The sequence below is a fragment of the Oncorhynchus mykiss genome, unplaced genomic scaffold (genome assembly GCF_013265735.2).
Source record: "Oncorhynchus mykiss isolate Arlee unplaced genomic scaffold, USDA_OmykA_1.1 un_scaffold_553, whole genome shotgun sequence".
NCBI lineage: Eukaryota > Metazoa > Chordata > Actinopteri > Salmoniformes > Salmonidae > Oncorhynchus > Oncorhynchus mykiss.
Window position 1 is genome coordinate 64,001 of NW_023494000.1, and position 6,000 is coordinate 70,000.

At 45.8% G+C, this 6,000-nt stretch overlaps 14 non-coding genes and 3 pseudogenes across 14 annotated transcripts in view; all 17 read right to left on the reverse strand.

The window, feature by feature from the left end:
- Window positions 1-48: 48 nt before the first annotated feature.
- LOC118959482 lies at window positions 49-166 on the reverse strand (annotated as a pseudogene).
- A 259-nt stretch (window positions 167-425) lies between these two features.
- LOC118959409 lies at window positions 426-544 on the reverse strand. Its single transcript, XR_005047919.1, has one exon. It is a non-coding gene; the product is annotated as a 5S ribosomal RNA (ribosomal RNA).
- A 579-nt stretch (window positions 545-1,123) lies between these two features.
- Window positions 1,124-1,242, reverse strand: LOC118959410. Its single transcript, XR_005047920.1, has one exon. It is a non-coding gene; the product is annotated as a 5S ribosomal RNA (ribosomal RNA).
- A 179-nt stretch (window positions 1,243-1,421) lies between these two features.
- LOC118959499 lies at window positions 1,422-1,543 on the reverse strand (annotated as a pseudogene).
- Window positions 1,544-1,719: 176 nt separating this feature from the next.
- LOC118959411 lies at window positions 1,720-1,838 on the reverse strand. The gene has a single exon (XR_005047921.1). It is a non-coding gene; the product is annotated as a 5S ribosomal RNA (ribosomal RNA).
- Window positions 1,839-2,099: 261 nt separating this feature from the next.
- On the reverse strand, window positions 2,100-2,218 carry LOC118959412. The gene has a single exon (XR_005047922.1). It is a non-coding gene; the product is annotated as a 5S ribosomal RNA (ribosomal RNA).
- A 177-nt stretch (window positions 2,219-2,395) lies between these two features.
- On the reverse strand, window positions 2,396-2,514 carry LOC118959413. Its single transcript, XR_005047923.1, has one exon. It is a non-coding gene; the product is annotated as a 5S ribosomal RNA (ribosomal RNA).
- Window positions 2,515-2,691: 177 nt separating this feature from the next.
- Window positions 2,692-2,810, reverse strand: LOC118959414. The gene has a single exon (XR_005047924.1). It is a non-coding gene; the product is annotated as a 5S ribosomal RNA (ribosomal RNA).
- Window positions 2,811-3,069: 259 nt separating this feature from the next.
- On the reverse strand, window positions 3,070-3,188 carry LOC118959415. The gene has a single exon (XR_005047925.1). It is a non-coding gene; the product is annotated as a 5S ribosomal RNA (ribosomal RNA).
- A 176-nt stretch (window positions 3,189-3,364) lies between these two features.
- Window positions 3,365-3,484, reverse strand: LOC118959462. Its single transcript, XR_005047972.1, has one exon. It is a non-coding gene; the product is annotated as a 5S ribosomal RNA (ribosomal RNA).
- Window positions 3,485-3,660: 176 nt separating this feature from the next.
- LOC118959417 lies at window positions 3,661-3,779 on the reverse strand. The gene has a single exon (XR_005047927.1). It is a non-coding gene; the product is annotated as a 5S ribosomal RNA (ribosomal RNA).
- A 564-nt stretch (window positions 3,780-4,343) lies between these two features.
- On the reverse strand, window positions 4,344-4,461 carry LOC118959501 (annotated as a pseudogene).
- A 176-nt stretch (window positions 4,462-4,637) lies between these two features.
- On the reverse strand, window positions 4,638-4,757 carry LOC118959453. Its single transcript, XR_005047963.1, has one exon. It is a non-coding gene; the product is annotated as a 5S ribosomal RNA (ribosomal RNA).
- Window positions 4,758-4,935: 178 nt separating this feature from the next.
- Window positions 4,936-5,054, reverse strand: LOC118959418. Its single transcript, XR_005047928.1, has one exon. It is a non-coding gene; the product is annotated as a 5S ribosomal RNA (ribosomal RNA).
- A 179-nt stretch (window positions 5,055-5,233) lies between these two features.
- On the reverse strand, window positions 5,234-5,352 carry LOC118959419. The gene has a single exon (XR_005047929.1). It is a non-coding gene; the product is annotated as a 5S ribosomal RNA (ribosomal RNA).
- Window positions 5,353-5,614: 262 nt separating this feature from the next.
- On the reverse strand, window positions 5,615-5,732 carry LOC118959473. Its single transcript, XR_005047983.1, has one exon. It is a non-coding gene; the product is annotated as a 5S ribosomal RNA (ribosomal RNA).
- Window positions 5,733-5,909: 177 nt separating this feature from the next.
- LOC118959420 overlaps window positions 5,910-6,000 on the reverse strand; it is a 119-nt gene continuing 28 nt past the window's right edge. Inside the window, exon 1 of the ribosomal RNA XR_005047930.1 lies at window positions 5,910-6,000. This exon is cut by the window's right edge and continues 28 nt beyond it. This is a non-coding gene — a ribosomal RNA (5S ribosomal RNA).

Genomic DNA, 6,000 nt, shown 5'->3' on the forward strand with positions numbered 1-6,000 from the left:
TGGGAAAAAACGGACAAAGAGTTGAAATTCCACAAGGCAGTGACAAAAAGCTTACAGCACCTGGTATTCCCAGGCGGTCTCCCATTCAAGTACTAACCAGGCCCGACCCTGCTTAGCTTCCGAGATCGGACGAGATCAGGCGTACTCAGGCCGGTGTGCCGTAAACGAGAAACTATCTCTTGGTGCACTATGTAAAGTCAAAGTGAGCCTGATTAACAGCTGTTGCATTTCCACCATTTAGATAAGCATCTTTGTGTCACTCAAAAAGTGGAAGAAATTGCATATACTGTAGCCATAATTTGTAGCACAGATTGTTGGATGAAATACAAACTAACCTTGCTTACTTATTTCAAAGCGAGGGCACATATTTCAGCCTTGTGGGAAAAAACGGACAAGAGTTGAAATTCCACAAGGCAGTGACAAAAAGCTTACAGCACCTGGTATTCCCAGGCGGTCTCCCATCCAAGTACTAACCAGGCCCGACCCTGCTTAGCTTCCGAGATCGGACGAGATCAGGCGTACTCAGGCCGGTGTGGCCGTAAGCGAAAGGCAATCTCAAAAAGTGGATGAAATTGCCATATTACTAGTAGCCGATAATTTGTAGCACAGATTGTTGGACTGAAAATACAAACTAACCCTTAGCTTACTTATTTCAAAGCGAGGGCACATATGTCAGCCTTGTGGGAAAAACGGACAAAGAGTTGAATTCCCAAGGCAAGTTGACAAAAAGCTTACAGGCCAAGCACATGGTATTCCAAGGCCGGTCCTCCCATCCAAAGTACTAACCAGAGCCCCGACCCTGCTGTAGCTTCCGAGATCGGGACGAGACTCAGGCGGACTCAGCCTGTGTGGCCGTAAGCCGTGAAACTATCTCTTGGTGACTATGTAAAGTCAAGGTGAGCCTGGATTAACGCTGTTGCATTCCACCATTAGAATCAAGGCATCTTTGTGTCACTCAAAAAGTGGGAAGAAATTGCCATATACTGTAGCCATAATTTGTAGCACAGATTGTTGGATGAAAATACAAACTACCTTGCTTACTTATTTCAAAGCGAGGGCACATATTTCAGCCTTGTGGGAAAAAACGGACAAAGAGTTGAAATTCCACAAGGCAGTGACAAAAAGCTTACAGCACCTGGTATTCCCAGGCGGTCTCCCATCCAAGTACTAACCAGGCCCGACCCTGCTTAGCTTCCGAGATCGGACGAGATCAGGCGTACTCAGGCCGGTGTGGCCGTAAGCGAAAAGGCAATCTCAAAAAGTGGATGAAATTGCATATACTGTAGCCATAATTTGTAGCACAGATTGTTGGATGAAATACAAACTAACCTTGCTTACTTATTTCAAAGCGAGGGCACATATTTCAGCCTTGTGGGAAAAAAACGGACAAAGAGTTGAAATTCCACAAGGCAGTGACAAAAAGCTTACAGCACCTGGTATTCCCAGGCGGGTCTCCCATCCAAGTACTAACCAGGACCCGACCCTGCTTAGCTTCCGAGATCGGACGAGAATCAGGCGTACTCAGGCCGGTGTGGCCGTAAGCGAAAGGCAATCTCAAAAAGTGGATGAAATTGCATATACTGTAGCCATAATTTGTAGCACAGATTGTTGGATGAAATACAAACTAACCTTGCTTACTTATTTCAAAGCGAGGGCACATATTTCAGCCTTGTGGGAAAAAACGGACAAAGAGTTGAAATTCCACAAGGCAGTGACAAAAGCTTACAGCACCTGGTATTCCCAGGCGGTCTCCCATCCAAGTACTAACCAGGCCCGACCCTGCTTAGCTTCCGAGATCGGACGAGATCAGGCGTACTCAGGCCGGTGTGGCCGTAAGCGAGAAACTATCTCTTGGTGCACTATGTAAAGTCAAAGTGAGCCTGATTAACAGCTGTTGCATTTCCACCATTTAGATAAGCATCTTTGTGTCACTCAAAAAGTGGAAGAAATTGCATATACTGTAGCCATAATTTGTAGCACAGATTGTTGGATGAAATACAAACTAACCTTGCTTACTTATTTCAAAGCGAGGGCACATATTTCAGCCTTGTGGGAAAAAAACGGACAAAGAGTTGAAATTCCACAAGGCAGTGACAAAAAGCTTACAGCACCTGGTATTCCCAGGCGGTCTCCCATCCAAGTACTAACCAGGCCCGACCCTGCTTAGCTTCCGAGATCGGACGAGATCAGGCGTACTCAGGCCGGTGTGGCCGTAAGCGAAAGGCAATCTCAAAAAGTGGATGAAATTGCATATACTGTAGCCATAATTTGTAGCACAGATTGTTGGAATGAAATACAAACTAACCTTGCTTACTTATTTCAAAGCGAGGGCACATATTTCAGCCTTGTGGGAAAAAACGGACAAGAGTTGAAATTCCACAAGGCAGTGACAAAAAGCTTACAGCACCTGGTATTCCCAGGCGGTCTCCCATCCAAGTACTAACCAGGCCCGACCCTGCTTAGCTTCCGAGATCGGACGAGATCAGGCGTACTCAGGCCGGTGTGGCCGTAAGCGAAAGGCAATCTCAAAAAGTGGATGAAATTGCATATACTGTAGCCATAATTTGTAGCACAGATTGTTGGATGAAATACAAACTAACCTTGCTTACTTATTTCAAAGCGAGGGCACATATTTCAGCCTTGTGGGAAAAAACGGACAAAGAGTTGAAATTCCACAAGGCAGTGACAAAAAGCTTACAGCACCTGGTATTCCCAGGCGGTCTCCCATCCAAGTACTAACCAGGCCCGACCCTGCTTAGCTTCCGAGATCGGACGAGATCAGGCGTACTCAGGCCGGTGTGGCCGTAAGCGAGAAACTATCTCTTGGTGCACTATGTAAAGTCAAAGTGAGCCTGATTAACAGCTGTTGCATTTCCACCATTTAGATAAGCATCTTGTGTCACTCAAAAAGTGGAAGAATTGCATATACTGTAGCCATAATTTGTAGCACAGATTGTTGGATGAAATACAAACTAACCTTGCTTACTTATTTCAAAGCGAGGGCACATATTTCAGCCTTGTGGGAAAAAAACGGACAAAGAGTTGAAATTCCACAAGGCAGTGACAAAAAGCTTACAGCACCTGGTATTCCCAGGCGGTCTCCCATCCAAGTACTAACCAGGCCCGACCCTGCTTAGCTTCCGAGATCGGACGAGATCAGGCGTACTCAGGCCGGTGTGGCCGTAAGCGAAAGGCAATCTCAGAAAGTGGATGAAATTGCATATACTGTAGCCATAATTTGTAGCACAGATTGTTGGATGAAATACAAACTAACCTTGCTTACTTATTTCAAAGCGAGGGCACATATTTCAGCCTTGTGGGAAAAACGGACAAAGAGTTGAAATTCCACAAGGCAGTGACAAAAAGCTTACAGCACCTGGTATTCCCAGGCGGTCTCCCATCCAAGTACTAACCAGGCCCGACCCCTGCTTAGCTTCCGAGATCGGACGAGATCAGGCGTACTCAGGCCGGTGTGGCCGTAAGCGAAAGGCAATCTCAAAAAGTGGATGAAATTGCATATACTGTAGCCATAATTTGTAGCACAGATTGTTGGATGAAATACAAACTAACCTTGCTTACTTATTTCAAAGCGAGGGCACATATTTCAGCCTTGTGGGAAAAACGGACAAAGAGTTGAAATTCCACAAGGCAGTGACAAAAAGCTTACAGCACCTGGTATTCCCAGGCGGTCTCCCATCCAAGTACTAACCAGGCCCGACCCTGCTTAGCTTCCGAGATCGGACGAGATCAGGCGTACTCAGGCCGGTGTGGCCGTAAGCGAAAGGCAATCTCAAAAAGTGGATGAAATTGCATATACTGTAGCCATAATTTGTAGCACAGATTGTTGGATGAAATACAAACTAACCTTGCTTACTTATTTCAAAGCGAGGGCACATATTTCAGCCTTGTGGGAAAAAAACGGACAAAGAGTTGAAATTCCACAAGGCAGTGACAAAAAGCTTACAGCACCTGGTATTCCCAGGCGGTCTCCCATCCAAGTACTAACCAGGCCCGACCCTGCTTAGGCTTCCGAGATCGGACAGATCAGAAGACCCGTACTCAGGCCGTGTGGCCGTAGCGAGAAACTATCTCTTGGTGCACTATGTAAAAGTCAAAGTGAGCCTGATTAACAGCTTGTTGCATTTCCACCATTTAGATAAGCATCTTTGTGTCACTCAAAAAAGTGGAAGAAATTGCATATACTGTAGCCATAATTTGTAGCACAGATTGTTGGATGAAATACAAACTAACCTTGCTTACTTATTTCAAAGCGAGGGCACATATTTCAGCCTTGTGGGAAAAAACGGACAAAGAGTTGAAATTCCACAAGGCAGTGACAAAAAAGCTTACAGCACCTGTGTATCCCAGGCGGTCTCCCATCCAGTACTAACCATGCCCGACCCTGCTTAGCTTCCGAGATCGGACGAGATCAGGCGTACTCAGGCCGGTGTGGCCGTAAGGCGAAAGGCAATCTCAAAAAGTGATGAATTGCATATACTGTAGCCATAATTTGTAGCACAGATTGTTGGATGAAATACAAACTAACCTTGCTTACTTATTTCAAAGCGAGGGCACATATTTCAGCCTTGTGGGAAAAAACGGACAAAGAGTTGAAATTCCACAAGGCAGTGACAAAAAGCTTACAGCACCTGGGTATTCCCAGGCGGTCTCCCATCCAAGTACTAACCAGGCCCGACCCTGCTTAGCTTCCGAGATCGGACGAGATCAGGCGTACTCAGGCCGGTGTGGCCGTAAGCGAAAGGCAATCTCAAAAAGTGGATGAAATTGCATATACTGTAGCCATAATTTGTAGCACAGATTGTTGGATGAAATACAAACTAACCTTGCTTACTTATTTCAAAGCGAGGGCACATATTTCAGCCTTGTGGGAAAAAAACGGACAAAGAGTTGAAATTCCACAAGGCAGTGACAAAAAGCTTACAGCACCTGGTATTCCCAGGCGGTCTCCCATCCAAGTACTAACCAGGCCCGACCCTGCTTAGCTTCCGAGATCGGACGAGATCAGGCGTACTCAGGCCGGTGTGGCCGTAAGCGAAAGGCAATCTCAAAAAGTGGATGAAATTGCATATACTGTAGCCATAATTTGTAGCACAGATTGTTGGATGAAATACAAACTAACCTTGCTTACTTATTTCAAAGCGAGGGCACATATTTCAGCCTTGTGGGAAAAAACGGACAAAGAGTTGAAATTCCACAAGGCAAGTGACAAAAAAGCTTACAGCACCTGGTATTCCCAGGCGGTCTCCCATCCAAGTACTAACCAGGCCCGACCCTGCTTAGCTTCCGAGATCGGACGAGATCAGGCGTACTCAGGCCGGTGTGGCCGTAAGCGAGAAACTATCTCTTGGTGCACTATGTAAAGTCAAAGTGAGCCTGATTAACAGCTGTTGCATTTCCACCATTTAGAATAAGCATCTTTGTGTCACTCAAAAAGTGGAAGAAATTGCATATACTGTAGCCATAATTTGTAGCACAGATTGTTGGATGAAATACAAACTAACCTTGCTTACTTATTTCAAAGCTGAGGGCACATATTTCAGCCTTGTGGGAAAAAACGGACAAAGAGTTGAAATTCCACAAGGCAGTGACAAAAAGCTTACAGCACCTGGTATTCCCAGGCGGTCTCCCATCCAAGTACTAACCAGGCCCGACCCTGCTTAGCTTCCGAGATCGGACGAGATCAGGCGTACTCAGGCCGGTGTGCCGTAAGCGAAAGGCAATCTCAAAAAGTGGATGAAATTGCATATACTGTAGCCATAATTTGTAGCACAGATTGTTGGATGAAATACAAACTAACCTTGCTTACTTATTTCAAAGCGAGGGCACATATTTCAGCCTTGTGGGAAAAAACGGACAAAGAGTTGAAATTCCACAAGGCAGTGACAAAAAGCTTACAGCACCTGGTATTCCCAGGCGGTCTCCCATCCAAGTACTAACCAGGCCCGACCCTGCTTAGCTTCCGAGATCGGACGAGATCAG